The sequence below is a fragment of the Phalangium opilio genome, unplaced genomic scaffold (genome assembly GCF_054372755.1).
Source record: "Phalangium opilio isolate 3A_F unplaced genomic scaffold, DU_Popi_V2 ptg000106l_1, whole genome shotgun sequence".
Classification (NCBI taxonomy): domain Eukaryota; kingdom Metazoa; phylum Arthropoda; class Arachnida; order Opiliones; family Phalangiidae; genus Phalangium; species Phalangium opilio.
The window spans coordinates 4,438,645-4,464,001 of record NW_028324208.1 but is presented as its reverse complement, the minus strand read 5'-3'; the positions used below and the strand labels follow the sequence as shown (position 1 = coordinate 4,464,001).

Sequence of the window (25,357 nt, the reverse complement as noted above, 5' to 3'; positions counted from 1 at the left end):
CTAGGTCTCATGGAAAACTCAGTATTACTAAGTATCTATGGTGTAGTTGTTAGCACGTCCGCTTCACACGCGGAATGTTGCAAGATCGAGCCCATGTTAGATACATATTTTGACCATCGTGATTGGGCATAAAAATAAGATAGGTCTCTTGGAAAACTCAGGATTACTAAGTATCTATGGTGTAGTGGTTATCACGTCCGCTTCACACGCGGAAGGTTCCAAGATCGAGCCCATGTTAGATACATATTTTGTCCATCGTGAATAGGCAAAAAAAAGCTAGGTTTCTTGGAAAACTCAGCATTACTACGTATCTATGGTGTAGTGGTTATCACGTCCGCTTCATACGCGGAAGGTCCCAGGTTCGAGCCCTGGTAGATACATATTTTGACCATCGTGATTGGGCAAAAAAATAAGCTAGGTCTCTTGGAAAACTCAGTATTACTAAGTATCTATGGTGTAGTGGTTATCACGTCGGATTCACACGCGGAAGTTTCCAAGATCGAGCCCATGTTAGATACATATTTTGACCATCGTGATTGGGCATAAAAATAAGCTAGGTCTCTTGGAAAACTCAACATTACTACGTATCTATGGTGTAGTGGGTATCACGTCCGCTTCACAAGCGGAAGTTCCAAAGTTCGGGCCCTGGTAGATAAATGTTTTGTCCATCGTGATTTGGCATAAAAATAAGCTAGATCTCTTGGAAAACTCAGTGTTACAACGTATCTATGGTGTAGTGGTTATCACGTCCGCTTCACACGCGGAAGGTTCCAAGATCGAGCCCATGTTAGATACATATTTTGTCCATCGTGAATAGGCAAAAAATAAGCTAGGTTTCTTGGAAAACTCAGCATTACTACGTATCTATGTTGTAGTGGTTATCACGTCCGCTTCATACGCGGAAGGTCCCAGGTTCGAGCCCTGGTAGAAACATATTTTGACCATTGTGATTGGGCATAAAAATAAGCTAGGTCTCTTGGAAAACTCAGTATTACTAAGTATCTATGGTGTAGTGGTTATCACGTCCGCTTTGTAATGGCCCGTATGGGGGTGACAGCCCAAGCCCGGGACATTATGAAAAAGTTTAAATGAAGAGGCAAAAATAATATGGAAAAATACGTTTAATCAATATAAACCAAAAACGGAGAAAGGAGAGCGCGACTACATGGATCGGCATCCAAGAGCGAACTCCCTCCCCAATACAAAATAAGAAACAATAAAACTCGCAATATAGGCTTATAACAACATAGGGGATACATCGAGCGAAGGTCAGTAGAAGAGCGAAGAGGTTTCTATCGAAAAGGGGCTTTTAGCATGGTAATAAAAGTTTACAACGGGATGAAAAACAAAAGGGGCACTGACACGAAAGAAAAGGGTCTGTGGCACGGTTCTGATCGTTACATCCCCCTCCACTAAGCTATATGAACGACAATAAAAACAACAAAGCAACCCTGGATCTAATATTTAGACCTGATAACTAAAATGGCTAAGAAAAATATGAGACAGATCATACTGGCAAATAATCTGAATGCATAATGGCTTGTGTTAGAGCTCTAGACCTTATCTATTCTAGTGGACTTAAACAAATAACCTAAATCATTCCCAAACATGGGCTGCCCTGGCAAATGATTAAGGTGGGGCATCGGCATGTGTCTAGCACTGGTATCTCTTCTACCCTAGTGAACTAGTCAATCTCTAAACAAGAAAACAATATAAAAGGAGGGAAAAATAGTTGAATACAAGATATATCAGAACAAAAACAAAATACACTAAAAATGTACACACACACAGGAGGTACTTCAAAACAAAACAACTGGAATTATTATATACATATATACATTAGATATTTTTCGGAAAGGAGTGCAAGTTTATTAAAACCGAACGCCAGCAAGTTTGGCATAGTCAATGCGGGTTTTGGGTCGTAAGACGCGCGTGGCCTGCTGGTTTGCTGGACTGGTGGGTTTACCAGCTTGCTTGCTGTCCAATGTGGACGTTTCCAGCCTCTTGGTATATAACTTCAAGTTATACACGTGCTGAGTACCAGCGGGTTTACCATTTCCGTCTTCCAAACGAAATGCAAGGTCACCCGCGGTGTCCACAACTTTGTACGGCCCCAAATAAAGAACCGCCAGCTTGGCTGTGATACCATCGTCTTTCGATGATTGAGGATGTGCCTGAACCAGGACCAAATCCCCAACTTTTATGTCCACCGCTCGGCGGCGGCGATCATAGTTACGTTTTTGACGTTTTTGTGCGCGCGCGATATTTTCTCGGACCCTCTTTTCCATTTCCTTCATTGTCTCCTCTATTTTATCGACATATTCTTGCATTGCAAGTGGTCTAGCGGGCAGCTGCGCGAGCTTGTTATCCACCGGTAGGCGTAAATGACGCCCGAACATAAGTTTTGCTGGTGGGTAGCCGGTTGTAGAGTTTACAGCAGAATTCAACGCGAGCACAGCTTGCGGCAAACGAACGGCCCATTGTCGGTGCGCGTCATGCGCGTAGATGCGAAGGATTTGTTTCAGAGATCTGTTGTATCTCTCGACCATATTGCTTTGAGGGTGGTAGACTGAGGTTGTATGGTGCGCGATACCGCTTGCTTCGCACATGCCCGTAAACACGCGTGAAGTAAACTGACTACCGTTGTCAGAAATTATGATTCGCGGAACACCGTACCGGCACATGTGCTCAAAGCTGAGTTTACGTACAGCGGTGGCAGTGGCGCGACGTAGCGGATACGCTTCAAGCCATTTAGTAAACGTGTCGACGATTACTAAGATAAAAACGAATTGTTTCGCGCTATTTGGTAATGGTCCGACTAAGTCTATGCTGTAGACTTCTCCTGGACCGGTTGGCTCGATAGGCTGTAAAAAGCCGGCGGGCTTCTCGTGTCGCGGTTTACTTTTTTGACAAATATCGCAAGATAAAACGAACGTTTTCACGTCGCGAACCATTCCATCCCAATAACAACGCTGTCGCGCACGATAAATGGTTTTCGCGACACCGAGATGACCCACGGACGGATCGTCATGAAGCAATCCAAGAACAGTTTCGCGTAAAGAGAGAGGGATACACGGTACCCATGTTGGTTCCGTGTTAATTGTATTCTCCGCGTGATAGAGGATTGAATCGCATAGCAGATAAAATGCGGCTCTTTTACGAATCGAGCGGGCTAACGGTCCGGCGTCTGGTAGTGTACCGTGATTCAAGAAGTCTGTAATGCGACGTATACGAACGTCGTCATTTTGATGATCACGTAAAATTTCCGGTGTCAGGGCTGGTAAGGTGTCGAATTCTTTCTTTTCTTCTTCTTGAACCGCAAGAAGTGTCAAACGAGTTACTGCATGTGCTGTTTCTGGGACGAATATCTTCTCATCGTCTACATCAAAGGGGGCGGCACCCTTTCCCGCATCACTGTATTCCGCTCTGGAAATAGCGTCAGGGACGATGTTGTTTTTCCCAGCGACATGCTCAACAACAAAACTGAATTCTTGAAGAAGTAAAGCCCACCTTACGAGTCGGCTATTTACGTCTCTCATCCTATGCATCCACATTAAGGCTTTATTATCGGTTCGGAGAGTGAACGTTTTTCCATCCAAATAATTCCGAAACTTCGTTACTGCTATGACTACAGCCAATAGCTCTCTCTCTGTCGCGTGATATCGTTGTTCGGCGGGTTTCAGAGTATAACTTGTGAACGCGACGACTCGTTCTTTTCTGATCTCGTCTGTTTGCAATAAAACAGCCCCGATCCCGGTTTGCGAGGCATCGGTTTGTAAAATGTATGGCTTTGTTACGTCCGGGAAAGCTAATACGGCGCTCTTAATGAGTTCTTGTTTAAGGCGCTCAAAAGCATCCGCTTCGCTTTTTTCCCATCTCCATGGAACGTTTTTCTTTAAAAGCCGAAAGAGGGGTCTTGCTATATCCGACATGTTGGCTATATACGAGCGATAAAAGTTAACCAACCCCAAAAATGATCTTATGGCGGTTTGAGTCAAGGGCGCCGGAAAGTTTCTAATGGCATTGACCTTTTCAGGATCAGTTTGAATTCCTTCTGCCGATACTACAAATCCCAAAAAGTAGATCTGCTCTTGAAAGAAACTGCATTTTTCTAAATTGCAGGTTAAGTTTGCTTTTCTTAGTGTTCCGAGGATTGTTTCGAGGTGTTGTAAATGTTCCTCGACCGTGGAGCTAAAAATGAGAATATCATCTAAATAGACGCACGCGAAGTCGCGGCAATTTGCCAACACTTTATTCATTAGTCGCTGAAAAGTCATGGGAGCTGTTTTTAACCCGAATGGCATCCTTTTGAAACGAAATTGCCCTTCTGCAGTAACAAAGGCGCACTTGTCTCGAGAGTTTTCATCCAGGTCTACCTGCCAATAGCCTGACCTTAAGTCAATCCGACTAAAGTACTTTGCACCTTTCAGGCAGTCAAAGATATCTGGGATGGATGGCATGGGGTATGCGTCGTCAGATGAAATGGCGTTTAGCTGCCGATAATCGACGCAAAGTCGGAACGTTCCTTCCTTTTTCGTCACAAGGACGACCGGCGAGGCCCAAGGCGAACTACAGGGTTCTATTATGTCTGCTTCCAACATATCCTGCATTTGTCGCCTGATTTCAGCTCGTTTTGATGGCGAGTAAGGATAGGGCCGACATTTTATAGGTCTGGCGTCTCCTGTAGATTCCTTGTGTTTAATCTCAGTGACATGGCCTAGCCTTCCGGACGAAACCACATCTTTAAAGGTCTCTAAAACCTTTTTAAGTTGCGGCTGGCTTTTCTCAATAGCCTGTTTCATCTTACCAGGTGGTACATTGTTAGTTATTGGGCTTTGATCTTTGGGCTCAAACGAGTGTAGGGGCCACCTACAATTTAGATTCGACTCAAAAGCGTAAACATTGCTATTTGGCAAGACAACAAATCCAAAGCCTTTTATAAAATCTTGACCCAAAAGAACCGGTGTATTAAAATTCCGAAGAACGGCAAAATCAATGTATTTGGAAACTCCCTGTATACAAAGCTCCATGGCACAGGTACCCAGTGGTACAACTTCAGGACCAATCGCTGGAGTCATACTATTTTTACGCCATGGAGTGACGTCATTAACGGTTTTCCCAAAGCTGGCTAACTCGGTTTCAGATATAGCTGAGTATGTGGCACCGGAATCGATAAAGGCAATCTTTTCGATGCTGTTTATTAATACCGAAACATGCTGACAATCTTTCCCATAAATTTCGGACAGTCTCTTTAGGCTTGCTTTTTCTGGACAATCAACTCGCTTATGACCGATTTTCTGGCACGAGAAACATTTCTGTTCCTTGACCAATTGTTTTTCGAGGGTCGACAGGCGCGAGGTGCGCGATTCCGCGTTTTCATTTCGGTTTTCCAGCGGTTTTGGCTCCGTCTTAGCTTTAGTGTCATTTCGCGAACCGTATAAAGCTGCGGCTTTGTCTAAATCCATGGTTACTACACGTCCGACACGTAAGAGTTCTTGGATTGTCTTTTTCCCGTCCGGTACGTTTCGTAACTCGCGGCTATATTCTGGTAAGGCACCGTTTACAACCGTTTCGAATATAGTCGCTTCTGTGGTCGATGGATCATGCTGCTCATGCGCATCTTGAATATCCCAGACAAACTTATCAAAAGATTCTCCTACCTTTTGCTCTCTACTCAGAGCAACCTTTAGTAGTTCCAATGACGTTTTCTGGCGAAACTCGCATAAAAAGTCCGTCGAAAAGTCGGACCACTCAGTAAATGAAGAGCGGCGATTATCGAACCATCTGGATGCGTTGCCTTTCAAGGTGTGGACAATAAGATCGAGCCACTGAGACGTAGGTGTACCGCTCGCGGTTAGAATTTTTGTTGCGTCTCGTAAGAAACGGAACGCGTTTTCCGATTTAGCGCCGCGGAAACTTGTTGTGGCTAGCCAATTAGAACAAATCCGGGAGCCCATCTTATTTGCTACAGTCGGCGCGATTGCAAAACTAGCGACATTTTGGCTTCCGGAGGTGGGCATACTAGGTAAAGAAGTTCTCATACCTGGCTGCTGTTGAACGGATAGGACTTGCCTTGTAGCGGCTGCATTGTCCAGGCTGTCAAGCCGGGCTTCTATTTGCTTGAAACGTTGGTCAAGATCCTGTGTTAGCTGGATTCGATCTTGAGAATGTTTAATGAATTCGGTTTGAAAGTCTGAGTGCAAGATGTTGAAACGGTCGTTAATTTGCGTGGTTAGAGTAGTTAAGGTGGTCATTAATGTCTGCAGGGTGTTCTGTGGTAGTTGAGGTTGAGATTGTTGTTGGTTATGCTGAGGTGGCTGTAGTGACACTGACTGTGCCTGTTGAGGTTGATTTGACGGTGGTTTGGGAGTACTTGTGTGTACTGGGCGGTTTGTAAATGACGCGGCAAGACGACTGCGGTTTAAGTTTTGCCCCGTAATGGGCGACGCGGGTTTCACTGTAGTTATAGTTTTCGACGCGGTTGTATTGTCTGTCGTTTGAACGACACTTAGGTTCTCCATAGAACGCGAACGTACTTTAACAGTTTTACTTACTGTATTAATTACTAACACTGGTAGAGGATGTCTGGGCTTAGCAGTTCCAGATTCCGACACGGCAGTGTTCGCGGTGTCGACGGCCGCGAACACATCTCCCCCACCACGAGACGAAGCGGAGCGAAAAGACGCGGACATGACAACAAGGCTAAGAAAAGCACGGCAAAAAAAACACGGCAAGGGCAAAAAACACGTTGGGCGCCAATGTAATGGCCCGTATGGGGGTGACAGCCCAAGCCCGGGACATTATGAAAAAGTTTAAATGAAGAGGCAAAAATAATATGGAAAAATACGTTTAATCAATATAAACCAAAAACGGAGAAAGGAGAGCGCGACTACATGGATCGGCATCCAAGAGCGAACTCCCTCCCCAATACAAAATAAGAAACAATAAAACTCGCAATATAGGCTTATAACAACATAGGGGATACATCGAGCGAAGGTCAGTAGAAGAGCGAAGAGGTTTCTATCGAAAAGGGGCTTTTAGCATGGTAATAAAAGTTTACAACGGGATGAAAAACAAAAGGGGCACTGACACGAAAGAAAAGGGTCTGTGGCACGGATCTGATCGTTACAGCTTCACACGCGGAAGGTTCCAAGATCGAGCCCATGTTAGATACATATTTTGTCCATCGTGAATAGGCAAAAAAAAGCTAGGTTTCTTGGAAAACTCAGCATTACTACGTATCTATGGTGTAGTGGTTATCACGTCCGCTTCATACGCGGAAGGTCCCAGGTTCGAGCCCTGGTAGATACATATTTTGACCATCGTGATTGTGCAAAAAAATAAGCTAGGTCTCCTGGAAAACTCAGTATTACTAAGTATCTATGGTGTAGTTGTTATCACGTCCGCTTCACACGCGGAAGGTTGCAAGATCGAGCCCATGTTAGATACATATTTTGACCATCGTGATTGGGCATAAAATCAAGCTAGGTCTCTTGGAAAACTCAGCATTACTACGTATCTATGGTGTAGTGGTTATCACGTCCGCTTCACACGCGGAAGGTTGCAAGATCGAGCCCATGTTAGATACATATTTTGACCATCGTGATTGGGCATAAAATCAAGCTAGGTCTCTTGGAAAACTCAGCATTATTACGTATCTATGGTGTAGTGGTTATCACGTCCGCTTCACAAGCGGAAGGTCCCAAGTTCGGGCCCTGGTAGATACATATTTTGATCATCGTGATTGGGCATAAAAATAAGCTAGGTCTCTTGGAAAAGTCAGTACTACTAAGTATCTATGGTGTAGTGGGTATCACGTCCGCTTCACACGCGGAAGGTTCCAAGATCGAGCCCATGTTAGATACATATTTTGACCATCGTGATTGGGCATAAAAATAAGCTAGGTCTCTTGGAAAACTCAGTGTTACAACGTATCTATGGTGTAGTGGGTATCACGTCCGATTCACACGCGGAAGTTTCCAAGATCGAGCCCATGTTAGATACATATTTTGACCATCGTGATTGGGCATAAAAATAAGCTAGGTCTCCTGGAAAACTCAGTATTACTAAGTATCTATGGTGTAGTGGGTATCACGTCCGCTTCACAAGCGGAAAGTCCAAAGTTCGGGCCCTGGTAGATAAATGTTTTGTCCATCGTGATTTGGCATAAAAATAAGCTAGGTCTCTTGGAAAACTCAGTATTACTAAGTATCTATGGTGTAGTGGTTATCACGTCGGATTCACACGCGGAAGTTTCCAAGATCGAGCCCATGTTAGATACATATTTTGTCCATCGTGAATAGGCAAAAAATAAGCTAGGTTTCTTGGAAAACTCAGCATTACTACGTATCTATGGTGTAGTGGTTATCACGTCCGCTTCATACGCGGAAGGTCCCAGGTTCGAGCCCTGGTAGAAACATATTTTGACCATCGTGATTGGGCATAAAAATAAGCTAGGTCTCTTGGAAAACTCAGTATTACTAAGTATCTATGGTGTAGTGGGTATCACGTCCGCTTCACACGCGGAAGGTTCCAAGATCGAGCCCATGTTAGATACGTATTTTGACCATCGTGATTGGGCATAAAAATAAGCAAGGTCTCTTGGAAAACTCAGCTTACTACGTATCTATGGTGTAGTGGTTATCACGTCCGCTTCACAAGCGGAAGGTCCCAAGTTCGGGCCCTGGTAGATACATGTTTTGTCCATCGTGATTTGGCATAAAAATAAGCTAGATCTCTTGGAAAACTCAGTGTTACTACGAATCTATGGTGTAGTGGTTATCACGTCCGCTTTACACGCGGAAGGTCCCAGGTTCGAGCCCTAATAGATACATATTTTGACCATCGTGATTGGGCAAAAAAATAAGCTAGGTTTCTTGGAAAACTCAGCATTACTACGTATCTATGGTCTAGTGGTTATCACGTCCGCTTCACAAGCAGAAGGTTCCAAGATCGAGCCCATGTTAGATACATATTTTGACCATCGTGATTGGGCATAAAAATAAGCTAGGTTTCTTGGAAAACTCAGCATTACTACGTATCTATGGTCTAGTGGTTGTCACGTCCGCTTCACACGCGGAAGGTTCCAAGATCGAACCCATGTTAGATACATATTTTGACCATCGTGATTGGGCATAAAAATAAGCTAGGTCTCTTGGAAAACTCAGCATTACTACGTATGTATGGTGTAGTGGTTATCACGTCCGCTTCATACGCGGAAGGTCCCAGGTTCGAGTCCTGGTAGATACATATTTTGACCATCGTAATTGGGCATAAAAATAAGCTAGGTCTCTTGGAAAACTCAGTATTACTAAGTATCTATGGTGTAGTAGGTATCACGTCCGCTTCACAAGCGGAAGGTCCCAAGTTCGTTCCCTGGTAGATAAATGTTTTGTCCATCGTGATTTGGCATAAAAATAAGCTAGATCTCTTGGAAAACTCAGTGTTACAACGTATCTATGGTGTAGTGGTTATCACGTCCGCTTCACACGCGGAAGGTTGCAAGATCGAGCCCATGTTAGATACATATTTTGACCATCGTGATTGGGCATAAAATCAAGCTAGGTCTCTTGGAAAACTCAGCATTACTACGTATCTATGGTGTAGTGGTTATCACGTCCGCTTCACACGCGGAAGGTTGCAAGATCGAGCCCATGTTAGATACATATTTTGACCATCGTGATTGGGCATAAAATCAAGCTAGGTCTCTTGGAAAACTCAGCATTATTACGTATCTATGGTGTAGTGGTTATCACGTCCGCTTCACAAGCGGAAGGTCCCAAGTTCGGGCCCTGGTAGATACATATTTTGATCATCGTGATTGGGCATAAAAATAAGCTAGGTCTCTTGGAAAAGTCAGTACTACTAAGTATCTATGGTGTAGTGGGTATCACGTCCGCTTCACACGCGGAAGGTTCCAAGATCGAGCCCATGTTAGATACATATTTTGACCATCGTGATTGGGCATAAAAATAAGCTAGGTCTCTTGGAAAACTCAGTGTTACAACGTATCTATGGTGTAGTGGGTATCACGTCCGATTCACACGCGGAAGTTTCCAAGATCGAGCCCATGTTAGATACATATTTTGACCATCGTGATTGGGCATAAAAATAAGCTAGGTCTCCTGGAAAACTCAGTATTACTAAGTATCTATGGTGTAGTTGTTAGCACGTCCGCTTCACACGCGGAATGTTGCAAGATCGAGCCCATGTTAGATACATATTTTGACCATCGTGATTGGGCATAAAAATAAGATAGGTCTCTTGGAAAACTCAGTATTACTAAGTATCTATGGTGTAGTGGTTATCACGTCCGCTTCACACGCGGAAGGTTCCAAGATCGAGCCCATGTTAGATACATATTTTGTCCATCGTGAATAGGCAAAAAAAAGCTAGGTTTCTTGGAAAACTCAGCATTACTACGTATGTATGGTGTAGTGGTTATCACGTCCGCTTCATACGCGGAAGGTCCCAGGTTCGAGTCCTGGTAGATACATATTTTGACCATCGTAATTGGGCATAAAAATAAGCTAGGTCTCTTGGAAAACTCAGTATTACTAAGTATCTATGGTGTAGTAGGTATCACGTCCGCGTCACAAGCGGAAGGTCCCAAGTTCGTTCCCTGGTAGATAAATGTTTTGTCCATCGTGATTTGGCATAAAAATAAGCTAGATCTCTTGGAAAACTCAGTGTTACAACGTATCTATGGTGTAGTGGTTATCACGTCCGCTTCACACGCGGAAGGTTGCAAGATCGAGCCCATGTTAGATACATATTTTGACCATCGTGATTGGGCATAAAATCAAGCTAGGTCTCTTGGAAAACTCAGCATTACTACGTATCTATGGTGTAGTGGTTATCACGTCCGCTTCACACGCGGAAGGTTGCAAGATCGAGCCCATGTTAGATACATATTTTGACCATCGTGATTGGGCATAAAATCAAGCTAGGTCTCTTGGAAAACTCAGCATTATTACGTATCTATGGTGTAGTGGTTATCACGTCCGCTTCACAAGCGGAAGGTCCCAAGTTCGGGCCCTGGTAGATACATATTTTGATCATCGTGATTGGGCATAAAAATAAGCTAGGTCTCTTGGAAAAGTCAGTACTACTAAGTATCTATGGTGTAGTGGGTATCACGTCCGCTTCACACGCGGAAGGTTCCAAGATCGAGCCCATGTTAGATACATATTTTGACCATCGTGATTGGGCATAAAAATAAGCTAGGTCTCTTGGAAAACTCAGTGTTACAACGTATCTATGGTGTAGTGGGTATCACGTCCGATTCACACGCGGAAGTTTCCAAGATCGAGCCCATGTTAGATACATATTTTGACCATCATGATTGGGCATAAAAATAAGCTAGGTCTCCTGGAAAACTCAGTATTACTAAGTATCTATGGTGTAGTTGTTAGCACGTCCGCTTCACACGCGGAATGTTGCAAGATCGAGCCCATGTTAGATACATATTTTGACCATCGTGATTGGGCATAAAAATAAGATAGGTCTCTTGGAAAACTCAGTATTACTAAGTATCTATGGTGTAGTGGTTATCACGTCCGCTTCACACGCGGAAGGTTCCAAGATCGAACCCATGTTAGATACATATTTTGTCCATCGTGAATAGGCAAAAAAAAGCTAGGTTTCTTGGAAAACTCAGCATTACTACGTATCTATGGTGTAGTGGTTATCACGTCCGCTTCATACGCGGAAGGTCCCAGGTTCGAGCCCTGGTAGATACATATTTTGACCATCGTGATTGGGCAAAAAAATAAGCTAGGTCTCTTGGAAAACTCAGTATTACTAAGTATCTATGGTGTAGTGGGTATCACGTCCGCTTCACACGCGGAAGGTTCCAAGATCGAGCCCATGTTAGATACATATTTTGACCATCGTGATTGGGCATAAAAATAAGCTAGGTCTCTTGGAAAACTCAGTGTTACAACGTATCTATGGTGTAGTGGGTATCACGTCCGATTCACACGCGGAAGTTTCCAAGATCGAGCCCATGTTAGATACATATTTTGACCATCGTGATTGGGCATAAAAATAAGCTAGGTCTCCTGGAAAACTCAGTATTACTAAGTATCTATGGTGTAGTTGTTAGCACGTCCGCTTCACACGCGGAATGTTGCAAGATCGAGCCCATGTTAGATACATATTTTGACCATCGTGATTGGGCATAAAAATAAGATAGGTCTCTTGGAAAACTCAGTATTACTAAGTATCTATGGTGTAGTGGTTATCACGTCCGCTTCACACGCGGAAGGTTCCAAGATCGAGCCCATGTTAGATACATATTTTGTCCATCGTGAATAGGCAAAAAAAAGCTAGGTTTCTTGGAAAACTCAGCATTACTACGTATCTATGGTGTAGTGGTTATCACGTCCGCTTCATACGCGGAAGGTCCCAGGTTCGAGCCCTGGTAGATACATATTTTGACCATCGTGATTGGGCAAAAAAATAAGCTAGGTCTCTTGGAAAACTCAGTATTACTAAGTATCTATGGTGTAGTGGGTATCACGTCCGCTTCACACGCGGAAGGTTTCAAGATCGAGCCCATGTTAGATACATATTTTGACCATCGTGATTGGGCATAAAAAAAAGCTAGGTCTCTTGGAAAACTCAGTGTTACAACGTATCTATGGTGTAGTTGTTAGCACGTCCGCTTCACACGCGGAATGTTGCAAGATCGGGCCCATGTTAGATACATATTTTGACCATCGTGATTGGGCATAAAAATAAGATAGGTCTCTTGGAAAACTCAGTATTACTAAGTATCTATGGTGTAGTGGTTATCACGTCCGCTTCACACGCGGAAGGTTCCAAGATCGAGCCCATGTTAGATACATATTTTGTCCATCGTGAATAGGCAAAAAAAAGCTAGGTTTCTTGGAAAACTCAGCATTACTACGTATCTATGGTGTAGTGGTTATCACGTCCGCTTCATACGCGGAAGGTCCCAGGTTCGAGCCCTGGTAGATACATATTTTGACCATCGTGATTGTGCAAAAAAATAAGCTAGGTCTCTTGGAAAACTCAGTATTACTAAGTATCTATGGTGTAGTGGTTATCACGTCGGATTCACACGCGGAAGTTTCCAAGATCGAGCCCATGTTAGATACATATTTTGACCATCGTGATTGGGCATAAAAATAAGCTAGGTCTCTTGGAAAACTCAACATTACTACGTATCTATGGTGTAGTGGGTATCACGTCCGCTTCACAAGCGGAAGTTCCAAAGTTCGGGCCCTGGTAGATAAATGTTTTGTCCATCGTGATTTGGCATAAAAATAAGCTAGATCTCTTGGAAAACTCAGTGTTACAACGTATCTATGGTGTAGTGGTTATCACGTCCGCTTCACACGCGGAAGGTTCCAAGATCGAGCCCATGTTAGATACATATTTTGTCCATCGTGAATAGGCAAAAAATAAGCTAGGTTTCTTGGAAAACTCAGCGTTACTACGTATCTATGTTGTAGTGGTTATCACGTCCGCTTCATACGCGGAAGGTCCCAGGTTCGAGCCCTGGTAGAAACATATTTTGACCATCGTGATTGGGCATAAAAATAAGCTAGGTCTCTTGGAAAACTCAGTATTACTAAGTATCTATGGTGTAGTGGTTATCACGTCCGCTTCACACGCGGAAGGTTCCAAGATCGAGCCCATGTTAGATACATATTTTGTCCATCGTGAATAGGCAAAAAAAAGCTAGGTTTCTTGGAAAACTCAGCATTACTACGTATCTATGGTGTAGTGGTTATCACGTCCGCTTCATACGCGGAAGGTCCCAGGTTCGAGCCCTGGTAGATACATATTTTGACCATCGTGATTGTGCAAAAAAATAAGCTAGGTCTCTTGGAAAACTCAGTATTACTAAGTATCTATGGTGTAGTGGTTATCACGTCGGATTCACACGCGGAAGTTTCCAAGATCGAGCCCATGTTAGATACATATTTTGACCATCGTGATTGGGCATAAAAATAAGCTAGGTCTCTTGGAAAACTCAACATTACTACGTATCTATGGTGTAGTGGGTATCACGTCCGCTTCACAAGCGGAAGGTCCAAAGTTCGGGCCCTGGTAGATAAATGTTTTGTCCATCGTGATTTGGCATAAAAATAAGCTAGATCTCTTGGAAAACTCAGTGTTACAACGTATCTATGGTGTAGTGGTTATCACGTCCGCTTCACACGCGGAAGGTTCCAAGATCGAGCCCATGTTAGATACATATTTTGTCCATCGTGAATAGGCAAAAAATAAGCTAGGTTTCTTGGAAAACTCAGCATTACTACGTATCTATGGTGTAGTGGTTATCACGTCTGCTTCACAAGCGGAAGGTCCCAAGTTTGGGCCCTGGTAGATACATATTTTGATCATCGTGATTGGGCATAAAAATAAGCTAGGTCTCTTGGAAAAGTCAGTACTACTAAGTATCTATGGTGTAGTGGGTATCACGTCCGCTTCACAAGCAGAAGGTTCCAAGATCGAGCCCATGTTAGATACATATTTTGACCATCGTGATTGGGCATAAAAATAAGCTAGGTTTCTTGGAAAACTCAGCATTACTACGTATCTATGGTCTAGTGGTTGTCACGTCCGCTTCACACGCGGAAGGTTCCAAGATCGAACCCATGTTAGATACATATTTTGACCATCGTGATTGGGCATAAAAATAAGCTAGGTCTCTTGGAAAACTCAGCATTACTACGTATGTATGGTGTAGTGGTTATCACGTCCGCTTCATACGCGGAAGGTCCCAGGTTCGAGTCCTGGTAGATACATATTTTGACCATCGTAATTGGGCATAAAAAAAAGCTAGGTCTCTTGGAAAACTCAGTATTACTAAGTATCTATGGTGTAGTGGGTATCACGTCCGCTTCACAAGCGGAAGGTCCCAAGTTCGTTCCCTGGTAGATACATGTTTTGTCCATCGTGATTTGGCATAAAAATAAGCTAGGTCTCTTGAAAAACTCAGTGTTACTACGTATCTATGGTGTAGTGGTTATCACGTCCGCTTTACACGCGGAAGGTCCCAGATTCGAGCCCTGGTAGATACATATTTTGACCATCGTGATTGTGCAAAAAAATAAGCTAGGTCTCTTGGAAAACTCAGCATTACTAAGTATCTATGGTGTAGTGGTTATCACGTCCGCTTCACACGCGGAATGTTGCAAGATCGAGCCCATGTTAGATACATATTTTGACCATCGTGATTGGGCATAAAATCAAGCTAGGTCTCTTGGAAAACTCAGCATTACTACGTATCTATGGTGTAGTGGTTATCACGTCCGCTTCACAAGCGGAAGGTCCCAAGTTCGGGCCCTGGTAGATACATATTTTGATCATCGTGATTGGGCCTAAAAATAAGCTAGGTCTCTTGGAAAAGTCAGTACTACTAAGTATCTATGGTGTAGTGGGTATCACGTCCGCTTCACACGCGGAAGGTTTCAAGATCGAGCCCATGTTAGATACATATTTTGACCATCGTGATTGGGCATAAAAATAAGCTAGGTCTCTTGGAAAACTCAGTGTTACAACGTATCTATGGTGTAGTGGGTATCACGTCCGATTCACACGCGGAAGTTTCCAAGATCGAGCCCATGTTAGATACATATTTTGACCATCGTGATTGGGCATAAAAATAAGCTAGGTCTCCTGGAAAACTCAGTATTACTAAGTATCTATGGTGTAGTTGTTATCACGTCCGCTTCACACGCGGAATGTTGCAAGATCGAGCCCATGTTAGATACATATTTTGACCATCGTGATTGGGCATAAAAATAAGCTAGGTCTCTTGGAAAACTCAGTATTACTAAGTATCTATGGTGTAGTGGTTATCACGTCCGCTTCACACGCGGAAGGTTCCAAGATCGAGCCCATGTTAGATACATATTTTGTCCATCGTGAATAGGCAAAAAAAAGCTAGGTTTCTTGGAAAACTCAGCATTGCTACGTATCTATGGTGTAGTGGTTATCACGTCCGCTTCATACGCGGAAGGTCCCAGGTTCGAGCCCTGGTAGATACATATTTTGACCATCGTGATTGTGCAAAAAAATAAGCTAGGTCTCTTGGAAAACTCAGTATTACTAAGTATCTATGGTGTAGTGGTTATCACGTCGGATTCACACGCGGAAGTTTCCAAGATCGAGCCCATGTTAGATACATATTTTGACCATCGTGATTGGGCATAAAAATAAGCTAGGTCTCTTGGAAAACTCAACATTACTACGTATCTATGGTGTAGTGGGTATCACGTCCGCTTCACAAGCGGAAAGTCCAAAGTTCGGGCCCTGGTAGATAAATGTTTTGTCCATCGTGATTTGGCATAAAAATAAGCTAGATCTCTTGGAAAACTCAGTGTTACACGTATCTATGGTGTAGTGGTTATCACGTCCGCTTCACACGCGGAAGGTTCCAAGATCGAGCCCATGTTAGATACATATTTTGTCCATCGTGAATAGGCAAAAAATAAGCTAGGTTTCTTGGAAAACTCAGCATTACTACGTATCTATGGTGTAGTGGTTATCACGTCCGCTTCATACGCGGAAGGTCCCAGGTTCGAGCCCTGGTAGAAACATATTTTGACCATCGTGATTGGGCATAAAAATAAGCTAGGTCTCTTGGAAAACTCAGTATTACTAAGTATCTATGGTGTAGTGGGTATCACGTCCGCTTCACACGCGGAAGGTTCCAAGATCGAGCCCATGTTAGATACGTATTTTGACCATCGTGATTGGGCATAAAAATAAGCAAGGTCTCTTGGAAAACTCAGCTTACTACGTATCTATGGTGTAGTGGTTATCACGTCCGCTTCACAAGCGGAAGGTCCCAAGTTCGGGCCCTGGTAGATACATGTTTTGTCCATCGTGATTTGGCATAAAAATAAGCTAGATCTCTTGGAAAACTCAGTGTTACTACGAATCTATGGTGTAGTGGTTATCACGTCCGCTTTACACGCGGAAGGTCCCAGGTTCGAGCCCTAATAGATACATATTTTGACCATCGTGATTGGGCAAAAAAATAAGCTAGGTTTCTTGGAAAACTCAGCATTACTACGTATCTATGGTCTAGTGGTTATCACGTCCGCTTCACAAGCAGAAGGTTCCAAGATCGAGCCCATGTTAGATACATATTTTGACCATCGTGATTGGGCATAAAAATAAGCTAGGTTTCTTGGAAAACTCAGCATTACTACGTATCTATGGTCTAGTGGTTGTCACGTCCGCTTCACACGCGGAAGGTTCCAAGATCGAACCCATGTTAGATACATATTTTGACCATCGTGATTGGGCATAAAAATAAGCTAGGTCTCTTGGAAAACTCAGCATTACTACGTATGTATGGTGTAGTGGTTATCACGTCCGCTTCATACGCGGAAGGTCCCAGGTTCGAGTCCTGGTAGATACATATTTTGACCATCGTAATTGGGCATAAAAAAAAGCTAGGTCTCTTGGAAAACTCAGTATTACTAAGTATCTATGGTGTAGTGGGTATCACGTCCGCTTCACAAGCGGAAGGTCCCAAGTTCGTTCCCTGGTAGATACATGTTTTGTCCATCGTGATTTGGCATAAAAATAAGCTAGGTCTCTTGAAAAACTCAGTGTTACTACGTATCTATGGTGTAGTGGTTATCACGTCCGCTTTACACGCGGAAGGTCCCAGATTCGAGCCCTGGTAGATACATATTTTGACCATCGTGATTGTGCAAAAAAATAAGCTAGGTCTCTTGGAAAACTCAGCATTACTAAGTATCTATGGTGTAGTGGTTATCACGTCCGCTTCACACGCGGAAGGTTGCAAGATCGAGCCCATGTTAGATACATATTTTGACCATCGTGATTGGGCATAAAATCAAGCTAGGTCTCTTGGAAAACTCAGCATTACTACGTATCTATGGTGTAGTGGTTATCACGTCCGCTTCACAAGCGGAAGGTCCCAAGTTCGGGCCCTGGTAGATACATATTTTGATCATCGTGATTGGGCCTAAAAATAAGCTAGGTCTCTTGGAAAAGTCAGTACTACTAAGTATCTATGGTGTAGTGGGTATCACGTCCGCTTCACACGCGGAAGGTTCCATGATCGAGCCCATGTTAGATACATATTTTGACCATCGTGATTGGGCATAAAAATAAGCTAGGTCTCTTGGAAAACTAAGTGTTACAACGTATCTATGGTGTAGTGGGTATCACATCCGATTCACACGCGGAAGTTTCCAAGATCGAGCCCATGTTAATACATATTTTGACCATCGTGATTGGGCATAAAAATAAGCTAGGTCTCCTGGAAAACTCAGTATTACTAAGTATCTATGGTGTAGTTGTTATCACGTCCGCTTCACACGCGGAATGTTGCAAGATCGAGCCCAAGTTAGATACATATTTTGACCATCGTGATTGGGCATAAAATCAAGCTAGGTCTCTTGGAAAACTCAGCATTACTACGTATCTATGGTGTAGTGGTTATCACGTCAGCTTCACAAGCGGAAGGTCCAAAGTTCGGGCCCTGGTAGATACATATTTTGACCATCGTGATTGGGCATAAAAATAAGCTAGGTCTCTTGGAAAACTCAGTATTACTAAGTATCTATGGTATAGTGGTTATCACGTCCGCTTCACACGCGGAAGGTTCCAAGATCGAGCCCATGTTAGATACATATTTTGTCCATCGTGAATAGGCAAAAAAAAGCTAGGTTTCTTGGAAAACTCAGCATTACTACGTATCTATGGTGTAGTGGTTATCACGTCCGCTTCATACGCGGAAGGTCCCAGGTTCGAGCCCTGGTAGATACATATTTTGACCATCGTGATTGTGCAAAAAATAAGCTAGGTCTCTTGGAAAACTCAGTATTACTAAGTATCTATGGTGTAGTGGTTATCACGTCCGCTTCACACGCGGAAGGTTGCAAGATCGAGCCCATGTTAGATACATATTTTGACCATCGTGATTGGGCATAAAATCAAGCTAGGTCTCTTGGAAAACTCAGCATTACTACGTATCTATGGTGTAGTGGTTATCGCGTCCGCTTCACAAGCGGAAGGTCCCAAGTTCGGGCCCTGGTAGATACATATTTTGATCATCGTGATTGGGCATTAAAATAAGCTAGGTCTCTTGGAAAAGTTAGTACTACTAAGTATCTATGGTGTAGTGGGTATCACGTCCGCTTCACACGCGGAAGGTTCCAAGATCGAGCCCATGTTAGATACATATTTTGACCATCGTGATTGGGCATAAAAATAAGCTAGGTGTCTTGGAAAACTCAGTGTTACAACGTATCTATGGTGTAGTGGGTATCACGTCCGATTCACACGCGGAAGTTTCCAAGATCGAGCCCATGTTAGATACATATTTTGACCATCGTGATTGGGCATAAAAATAAGCTAGGTCTCCTGGAAAACTCAGTATTACTAAGTATCTATGGTGTAGTGGTTATCACGTCCGCTTCACACGAGGAAGGTTGCAAGATCGAGCCCATGTTAGATACATATTTTGACCATCGTGATTGGGCATAAAATCAAGCTAGGTCTCTTGGAAAACTCAGCATTACTACGTATCTATGGTGTAGTGGTTATCACGTCCGCTTCACAAGCGGAAGGTACCAAGATCGAACCCATGTTAGATACATATTTTGACCATCGTGATTGGGCATAAAAATAAGCTAGGTCTCTTGGAAAACTCAGTATTACTAAGTATCTATGGTGTAGTGGTTATCACGTCCGCTTCATACGCGGAAGGTTCCAAGATCGAGCCCATGTTAGATAAATATTTTGTCCATCGTGAATGGGCAAAAAATAAGCTAGGTTTCTTGGACAAGTCAGCATTACTACGTATGTATGGTGTAGTGGTTATCACGTCCGCTTCATACGCGGAAGGTCCCAGGTTCGAGTCCAGGTAGATACATATTTTGACCATCGTGTTTGGGCATAAAAATAAGCTAGGTCTCTTGGAAAACTCAGTGTTACAACGTATCTATGGTGTAGTGGGTATCACGTCCGATTCACACGCGGAAGTTTCCAAGATCGAGCCCATGTTAGATACATATTTTGACCATCGTGATTGGGCATAAAAATAAGCTAGGTCTCCTGGAAAACTCAGTATTACTAAGTATCTATGGTGTAGTGGTTATCACGTTCGCTTCACACGAGGAAGGTTGCAAGATCGAGCCCATGTTAGATACATATTTTGACCATCGTGATTGGGCATAAAATCAAGCTAGGTCTCTTGGAAAACTCAGCATTACTACGTATCTATGGTGTAGTGGTTATCACGTCCGCTTCACAAGCGGAAGGTACCAAGATCGAACCCATGTTAGATACATATTTTGACCATCGTGATTGGGCATAAAAATAAGCTACGTTTCTTGGAAAACTCAGCATTACTACGTATCTATGGTGTAGTGGTTATCACGTCCGCTTCATGCGCGGAAGGTTTCAAGATCGAGCCCATGTTAGATAAATATTTTGTCCATCGTGAATGGGCAAAAAATAAGCTAGGTTTCTTGGACAAGTCAGCATTACTACGTATGTATGGTGTAGTGGTTATCACGTCCGCTTCATACGCGGAAGGTCCCAGGTTCGAGTCCTGGTAGATACATATTTTGACCATCGTGATTGGGCATAAAAATAAGCTAGGTCTCTTGGAAAACTCAGCATTACTACGTATCTATGGTGTAGTGTTTATCACGTCCGCTTCACAAGCGGAAGGTCCCAAGTTCGGGCCCTGGTAGATACATGTTTTGTCCATCGTGATTTGGCATAAAAATAAGGTAGATCTCTTGAAAAACTCAGTGTTACAACGTATCTATGGTGTAGTGGGTATCACGTCCGATTCACACGCGGAAGTTTCCAAGATCGAGCCCATGTTAGATACATATTTTGACCATCGTGATTGGGCATAAAAATAAGCAAGGTCTCTTGGAAAACTCAGCATTACCACGTATCTATTGTGTAGTGGCTATCACGTCCGCTTCACTAGCGGAAGGTCCCAAGTTCGGGCCCTGGTAGATACATATTTTGATTGTCGTGATTGGGCATAAAAATAAGCTAGGTCTCTTGGAAAACTCAGTATTACTAAGTATCTATGGTGTAGTTGTTATCACGTCCGCTTCACACGCGGAAGGTTCCAAGATCGAGCCCATGTTAGATACATATTTTTGTCCATCGTGAATAGGCAAAAAATAAGCTAGGTCTCTTGGAAAACTCAGTGTTACTACGTATCTATGGTGTAGTGGTTATCATGTCCGCTTTACACGCGGAAGGTCCCAGGTTCGAGCCCTGGTAGATACATATTTTGACCATCGTGATTGGGCAAAAAATAAGCTAGGTTTCTTGGACAAGTCAGCATTACTACGTATGTATGGTGTAGTGGTTATCACGTCCGCTTCATACGCGGAAGGTCCCAGGTTCGAGTCATGGTAGATACATATTTTGACCATCGTGGTTGGGCATAAAAAAAAGCTAGGTCTCTTGGAAAACTCAGTATTACTAAGTATCTATGGTGTAGTGGGTATCACGTCCGCTTCACACGCGGAAGGTTCCAAGATCGAGCCCATGTTAGATACATATTTTAACCATCGTGATTGGGCATAAAAATAAGCTAGGTCTCTTGGAAAACTCAGCATTACTACGTATCTATGGTGTAGTGGTTATCACGTCCGCTTCACAAGCGGAAGGTCCCAAGTTCGGGCCCTGGTAGATACATGTTTTGTCCATCGTGATTTGGCATAAAAATAAGGTAGATCTCTTGAAAAACTCAGTGTTACTACGTATCTATGGTGTAGTGGTTATCACGTCCGCTTTACACGCGGAAGGTCCCAGGTTCGAGCCCTGGTAGATACATATTTTGACCATCGTGATTGGGCATAAAAATAAGCTAGGTCTCTTGGAAAACTCGGTATTACTAAGTATCTATGGTGTAGTGGGTATCACGTCCACTTCACACGCGGAAGGTTCCAAGATCGAGCCCATGTTAGATACATATTTTGACCATCGTGATTGGGCATAAAAATAAGCTACGTTTCTTGGAAAACTCAGCATTACTACGTATCTATGGTGTAGTGGTTATCACGTCCGCTTCATACGCGGAAGGTTCCAAGATCGAGCCGATGTTAGATAAATATTTTGTCCATCGTGAATGGGCAAAAAATAAGCTAGGTTTCTTGGACAAGTCAGCATTACTACGTATGTATGGTGTAGTGGTTATCACGTCCGCTTCACAAGCGGAAGGTCCCAAGTTCGGGACCTGGTAGATACATGTTTTGTCCATCGTGATTTGGCATAAAAATAAGGTAGATCTCTTGAAAAACTCAGTGTTACAACGTATCTATGGTGTAGTGGGTATCACGTCCGATTCACACGCGGAAGTTTCCAAGATCGAGCCCATGTTAGATACATATTTTGATCATCGTGATTGGGCATAAAAATAAGCAAGGTCTCTTGGAAAACTCAGCATTACTACGTATCTATTGTGTAGTGGCTATCACGTCCGCTTCACTAGCGGAAGGTCCCAAGTTCGGGCCCTGGTAGATACATATTTTGATTATCGTGATTGGGCATAAAAATAAGCTAGGTCTCTTGGAAAACTCAGTATTACTAAGTATCTATGGTGTAGTGGGTATCACGTCCGATTCACACGCGGAAGTTTCCAAGATCGAGCCCATGTTAGATACATATTTTGACCATCGTGATTGGGCATAAAAATAAGCAAGGTCTCTTGGAAAACTCAGCATTACTACGTATCTATTGTGTAGTGGCTATCACGTCCGCTTCACTAGCGGAAGGTCCCAAGTTCGGGCCCTGGTAGATACATATTTTGATTATCGTGATTGGGCATAAAAATAAGCTAGGTCTCTTGGAAAACTCAGTATTACTAAGTATCTATGGTGTAGTTGTTATCACGTCCGCTTCACACGCGGAAGGTTCCAAGATCGAGCCCATGTTAGATACATATTTTTGTCCATCGTGAATAGGCAAAAAATAAGCTAGGTTTCTTGGAAATCTCAGCATTACTACGTATCTATGGTGTAGTGGTTATCACGTCCGCTTCATACGCGGAAGGTCCCAGGTTCGAGCCCTGGTAGATACATATTTTGACCATCGTGAATGTGCAAAAAAATAAGGTACGTCTCTTGGAAAACTCAGTATTACTAAGTAGCTATGGTTTAGTGGTTATCACGTCCGCTTCACACGCGGAAGGTTGCAAGATCGAGCCCATGTTAGATACATATTTTGAACATCGTGATTGGGCATAAAATCAAGCTAAGTTTCTTGGAAAACTCAGCATTACTACGTATCTATGGTGTAGTGGTTATCACGTCCGCTTCACAAGCGGAAGGTCCCAAGTTCGGGCCCTGGTAGATACATATTTTGATCATCGTGATTGGGCATAAAAATAAGCTAGGTCTCTTGGAAAAGTCAGTACTACTAAGTATCTATGGTCTAGTGGTTATCACGTCCGCTTCACACGCGGATGGTTCCAAGATCGAGCCCATGTTAGATACATATTTTGACCATCGTGATTGGGCATAAAAATAAGCTAGGTCTCTTGGAAAACTCAGTGTTACTACGTATCTATGGTGTAGTGGTTATCATGTCCGCTTTACACGCGGAAGGTCCCAGGTTCGAGCCCTGGTAGATACATATTTTGACCATCGTGATTGGGCATAAAAATAAGCTAGGTCTCTTGGAAAACTCAGTATTACTAAGTATCTATGGTGTAGTGGGTATCACGTCCACTTCACACGCGGAAGGTTCCAAGATCGAGCCCATGTTAGATACATATTTTGACCATCGTGATTGGGCATAAAAATAAGCTACGTTTCTTGGAAAACTCAGCATTACTACGTATCTATGGTGTAGTGGTTATCACGTCCGCTTCATACGCGGAAGGTTCCAAGATCGAGCCGATGTTAGATAAATATTTTGTCCATCGTGAATGGGCAAAAAATAAGCTAGGTTTCTTGGACAAGTCAGCATTACTACGTATGTATGGTGTAGTGGTTATCACGTCCGCTTCATACGCGGAAGGTCCCAGGTTCTAGTCCTGGTAGATACATATTTTGACCATCGTGATTGGGCATAAAAATAAGCTAGGTCTCTTGGAAAACTCAGTATTACTAAGTATCTATGGTGTAGTGGGTATCACGTCCGCTTCACACGCGGAAGGTTCCAAGATCGAGCCCATGTTAGTTACATATTTTGACCATCGTGATTGGGCATAAAAATAAGCTAGGTCTCTTGGAAAACTCAGCATTACTACGTATCCATGGTGTAGTGTTTATCACGTCCGCTTCACAAGCGGAAGGTCCCAAGTTCGGGCCCTGGTAGATACATATTTTGATTATCGTGATTGGGCATAAAAATAAGGTAGATCTCTTGAAAAACTCAGTGTTACAACGTATCTATAATGTAGTGGGTATCACGTCCGATTCACACGCGGAAGTTTCCAAGATCGAGCCCATGTTAGATACATATTTTGACCATTGTGATTGGGCATAAAAATAAGCAAGGTCTCTTGGAAAACTCAGCATTACTACGTATCTATTGTGTAGTGGTTATCACGTCCGCTTCATACGCGGAAGGTCCCAGGTTTGAGCCCTGGTAGATACATATTTTGACCATCGTGAATGTGCAAAAAAATAAGGTACGTCTCTTGGAAAACTCAGTATTACTAAGTATCTATGGTGTAGTGGTTATCACGTCCGCATCACACGCGGAAGGTTGCAAGATCGAGCCCATGTTAGATACATATTTTGAACATCGTGATTGGGCATAAAATCAAGCTAAGTCTCTTGGAAAACTCAGCATTACTACGTATCTATGGTGTAGTGGTTATCACGTCCGCTTCACAAGCGGAAGGTCCCAAGTTCGGGCCCTGGTAGATACATATTTTGATCATCGTGATTGGGCATAAAAATAAGCTAGGTCTCTTGGAAAAGTCAGTACTACTAAGTATCTATGGTCTAGTGGTTATCACGTCCGCTTCACACGCGGATGGTTCCAAGATCGAGCCCATGTTAGATACATATTTTGACCATCGTGATTGGGCATAAAAATAAGCTAGGTCTCTTGGAAAACTCAGTGTTACTACGTATCTATGGTGTAGTGGTTATCATGTCCGCTTTACACGCGGAAGGTCCCAGGTTCGAGCCCTGGTAGATACATATTTTGACCATCGTGATTGGGCAAAAAATAAGCTAGGTTTCTTGGACAAGTCAGCATTACTACGTATGTATGGTGTAGTGGTTATCACGTCCGCTTCATACGCGGAAGGTCCCAGGTTCGAGTCATGGTAGATACATATTTTGACCATCGTGGTTGGGCATAAAAATAAGCTAAGTCTCTTGGAAAACTCAGTATT

The 25,357-nt window shown here is 43.2% G+C and overlaps 39 non-coding genes across 39 annotated transcripts; all 39 read left to right on the top strand.

Annotated features, from left to right (window-relative positions):
* The first annotated feature begins 307 nt into the window (after nt 1–307).
* On the top strand, nt 308–380 carry TRNAM-CAU (transfer RNA methionine (anticodon CAU)). The gene has a single exon. It is a non-coding gene; the product is annotated as a tRNA-Met (tRNA).
* A 6,858-nt stretch (nt 381–7,238) lies between these two features.
* On the top strand, nt 7,239–7,311 carry TRNAM-CAU (transfer RNA methionine (anticodon CAU)). Its single transcript has one exon. It is a non-coding gene; the product is annotated as a tRNA-Met (tRNA).
* A 343-nt stretch (nt 7,312–7,654) lies between these two features.
* On the top strand, nt 7,655–7,727 carry TRNAV-CAC (transfer RNA valine (anticodon CAC)). Its single transcript has one exon. It is a non-coding gene; the product is annotated as a tRNA-Val (tRNA).
* A 619-nt stretch (nt 7,728–8,346) lies between these two features.
* TRNAM-CAU (transfer RNA methionine (anticodon CAU)) lies at nt 8,347–8,419 on the top strand. The gene has a single exon. It is a non-coding gene; the product is annotated as a tRNA-Met (tRNA).
* Nucleotides 8,420–8,622: 203 nt separating this feature from the next.
* TRNAV-CAC (transfer RNA valine (anticodon CAC)) lies at nt 8,623–8,695 on the top strand. The gene has a single exon. It is a non-coding gene; the product is annotated as a tRNA-Val (tRNA).
* A 481-nt stretch (nt 8,696–9,176) lies between these two features.
* TRNAM-CAU (transfer RNA methionine (anticodon CAU)) lies at nt 9,177–9,249 on the top strand. Its single transcript has one exon. It is a non-coding gene; the product is annotated as a tRNA-Met (tRNA).
* Nucleotides 9,250–9,730: 481 nt separating this feature from the next.
* Nucleotides 9,731–9,803, top strand: TRNAV-CAC (transfer RNA valine (anticodon CAC)). The gene has a single exon. It is a non-coding gene; the product is annotated as a tRNA-Val (tRNA).
* Nucleotides 9,804–10,422: 619 nt separating this feature from the next.
* Nucleotides 10,423–10,495, top strand: TRNAM-CAU (transfer RNA methionine (anticodon CAU)). The gene has a single exon. It is a non-coding gene; the product is annotated as a tRNA-Met (tRNA).
* Nucleotides 10,496–10,976: 481 nt separating this feature from the next.
* On the top strand, nt 10,977–11,049 carry TRNAV-CAC (transfer RNA valine (anticodon CAC)). Its single transcript has one exon. It is a non-coding gene; the product is annotated as a tRNA-Val (tRNA).
* A 619-nt stretch (nt 11,050–11,668) lies between these two features.
* Nucleotides 11,669–11,741, top strand: TRNAM-CAU (transfer RNA methionine (anticodon CAU)). The gene has a single exon. It is a non-coding gene; the product is annotated as a tRNA-Met (tRNA).
* Nucleotides 11,742–12,360: 619 nt separating this feature from the next.
* Nucleotides 12,361–12,433, top strand: TRNAM-CAU (transfer RNA methionine (anticodon CAU)). The gene has a single exon. It is a non-coding gene; the product is annotated as a tRNA-Met (tRNA).
* A 480-nt stretch (nt 12,434–12,913) lies between these two features.
* On the top strand, nt 12,914–12,986 carry TRNAM-CAU (transfer RNA methionine (anticodon CAU)). The gene has a single exon. It is a non-coding gene; the product is annotated as a tRNA-Met (tRNA).
* Nucleotides 12,987–13,741: 755 nt separating this feature from the next.
* On the top strand, nt 13,742–13,814 carry TRNAM-CAU (transfer RNA methionine (anticodon CAU)). Its single transcript has one exon. It is a non-coding gene; the product is annotated as a tRNA-Met (tRNA).
* An 896-nt stretch (nt 13,815–14,710) lies between these two features.
* On the top strand, nt 14,711–14,783 carry TRNAM-CAU (transfer RNA methionine (anticodon CAU)). Its single transcript has one exon. It is a non-coding gene; the product is annotated as a tRNA-Met (tRNA).
* A 65-nt stretch (nt 14,784–14,848) lies between these two features.
* Nucleotides 14,849–14,921, top strand: TRNAV-CAC (transfer RNA valine (anticodon CAC)). The gene has a single exon. It is a non-coding gene; the product is annotated as a tRNA-Val (tRNA).
* A 65-nt stretch (nt 14,922–14,986) lies between these two features.
* Nucleotides 14,987–15,059, top strand: TRNAV-UAC (transfer RNA valine (anticodon UAC)). The gene has a single exon. It is a non-coding gene; the product is annotated as a tRNA-Val (tRNA).
* A 204-nt stretch (nt 15,060–15,263) lies between these two features.
* On the top strand, nt 15,264–15,336 carry TRNAV-CAC (transfer RNA valine (anticodon CAC)). The gene has a single exon. It is a non-coding gene; the product is annotated as a tRNA-Val (tRNA).
* Nucleotides 15,337–15,955: 619 nt separating this feature from the next.
* Nucleotides 15,956–16,028, top strand: TRNAM-CAU (transfer RNA methionine (anticodon CAU)). Its single transcript has one exon. It is a non-coding gene; the product is annotated as a tRNA-Met (tRNA).
* A 479-nt stretch (nt 16,029–16,507) lies between these two features.
* TRNAM-CAU (transfer RNA methionine (anticodon CAU)) lies at nt 16,508–16,580 on the top strand. The gene has a single exon. It is a non-coding gene; the product is annotated as a tRNA-Met (tRNA).
* A 203-nt stretch (nt 16,581–16,783) lies between these two features.
* TRNAV-CAC (transfer RNA valine (anticodon CAC)) lies at nt 16,784–16,856 on the top strand. Its single transcript has one exon. It is a non-coding gene; the product is annotated as a tRNA-Val (tRNA).
* A 481-nt stretch (nt 16,857–17,337) lies between these two features.
* Nucleotides 17,338–17,410, top strand: TRNAM-CAU (transfer RNA methionine (anticodon CAU)). The gene has a single exon. It is a non-coding gene; the product is annotated as a tRNA-Met (tRNA).
* Nucleotides 17,411–17,475: 65 nt separating this feature from the next.
* TRNAV-CAC (transfer RNA valine (anticodon CAC)) lies at nt 17,476–17,548 on the top strand. The gene has a single exon. It is a non-coding gene; the product is annotated as a tRNA-Val (tRNA).
* Nucleotides 17,549–17,613: 65 nt separating this feature from the next.
* TRNAV-UAC (transfer RNA valine (anticodon UAC)) lies at nt 17,614–17,686 on the top strand. Its single transcript has one exon. It is a non-coding gene; the product is annotated as a tRNA-Val (tRNA).
* A 204-nt stretch (nt 17,687–17,890) lies between these two features.
* On the top strand, nt 17,891–17,963 carry TRNAV-CAC (transfer RNA valine (anticodon CAC)). The gene has a single exon. It is a non-coding gene; the product is annotated as a tRNA-Val (tRNA).
* A 756-nt stretch (nt 17,964–18,719) lies between these two features.
* Nucleotides 18,720–18,792, top strand: TRNAM-CAU (transfer RNA methionine (anticodon CAU)). The gene has a single exon. It is a non-coding gene; the product is annotated as a tRNA-Met (tRNA).
* A 203-nt stretch (nt 18,793–18,995) lies between these two features.
* TRNAV-CAC (transfer RNA valine (anticodon CAC)) lies at nt 18,996–19,068 on the top strand. The gene has a single exon. It is a non-coding gene; the product is annotated as a tRNA-Val (tRNA).
* A 1,452-nt stretch (nt 19,069–20,520) lies between these two features.
* Nucleotides 20,521–20,593, top strand: TRNAM-CAU (transfer RNA methionine (anticodon CAU)). The gene has a single exon. It is a non-coding gene; the product is annotated as a tRNA-Met (tRNA).
* Nucleotides 20,594–21,212: 619 nt separating this feature from the next.
* Nucleotides 21,213–21,285, top strand: TRNAV-UAC (transfer RNA valine (anticodon UAC)). The gene has a single exon. It is a non-coding gene; the product is annotated as a tRNA-Val (tRNA).
* A 64-nt stretch (nt 21,286–21,349) lies between these two features.
* On the top strand, nt 21,350–21,422 carry TRNAM-CAU (transfer RNA methionine (anticodon CAU)). Its single transcript has one exon. It is a non-coding gene; the product is annotated as a tRNA-Met (tRNA).
* A 204-nt stretch (nt 21,423–21,626) lies between these two features.
* On the top strand, nt 21,627–21,699 carry TRNAV-CAC (transfer RNA valine (anticodon CAC)). Its single transcript has one exon. It is a non-coding gene; the product is annotated as a tRNA-Val (tRNA).
* A 65-nt stretch (nt 21,700–21,764) lies between these two features.
* TRNAV-UAC (transfer RNA valine (anticodon UAC)) lies at nt 21,765–21,837 on the top strand. Its single transcript has one exon. It is a non-coding gene; the product is annotated as a tRNA-Val (tRNA).
* A 1,173-nt stretch (nt 21,838–23,010) lies between these two features.
* TRNAM-CAU (transfer RNA methionine (anticodon CAU)) lies at nt 23,011–23,083 on the top strand. The gene has a single exon. It is a non-coding gene; the product is annotated as a tRNA-Met (tRNA).
* Nucleotides 23,084–23,287: 204 nt separating this feature from the next.
* On the top strand, nt 23,288–23,360 carry TRNAV-CAC (transfer RNA valine (anticodon CAC)). Its single transcript has one exon. It is a non-coding gene; the product is annotated as a tRNA-Val (tRNA).
* A 204-nt stretch (nt 23,361–23,564) lies between these two features.
* On the top strand, nt 23,565–23,637 carry TRNAV-UAC (transfer RNA valine (anticodon UAC)). Its single transcript has one exon. It is a non-coding gene; the product is annotated as a tRNA-Val (tRNA).
* Nucleotides 23,638–23,979: 342 nt separating this feature from the next.
* TRNAM-CAU (transfer RNA methionine (anticodon CAU)) lies at nt 23,980–24,052 on the top strand. The gene has a single exon. It is a non-coding gene; the product is annotated as a tRNA-Met (tRNA).
* Nucleotides 24,053–24,533: 481 nt separating this feature from the next.
* On the top strand, nt 24,534–24,606 carry TRNAM-CAU (transfer RNA methionine (anticodon CAU)). The gene has a single exon. It is a non-coding gene; the product is annotated as a tRNA-Met (tRNA).
* A 204-nt stretch (nt 24,607–24,810) lies between these two features.
* TRNAV-CAC (transfer RNA valine (anticodon CAC)) lies at nt 24,811–24,883 on the top strand. Its single transcript has one exon. It is a non-coding gene; the product is annotated as a tRNA-Val (tRNA).
* Nucleotides 24,884–25,087: 204 nt separating this feature from the next.
* Nucleotides 25,088–25,160, top strand: TRNAV-UAC (transfer RNA valine (anticodon UAC)). The gene has a single exon. It is a non-coding gene; the product is annotated as a tRNA-Val (tRNA).
* Nucleotides 25,161–25,224: 64 nt separating this feature from the next.
* TRNAM-CAU (transfer RNA methionine (anticodon CAU)) lies at nt 25,225–25,297 on the top strand. Its single transcript has one exon. It is a non-coding gene; the product is annotated as a tRNA-Met (tRNA).
* Nucleotides 25,298–25,357: the final 60 nt, after the last annotated feature.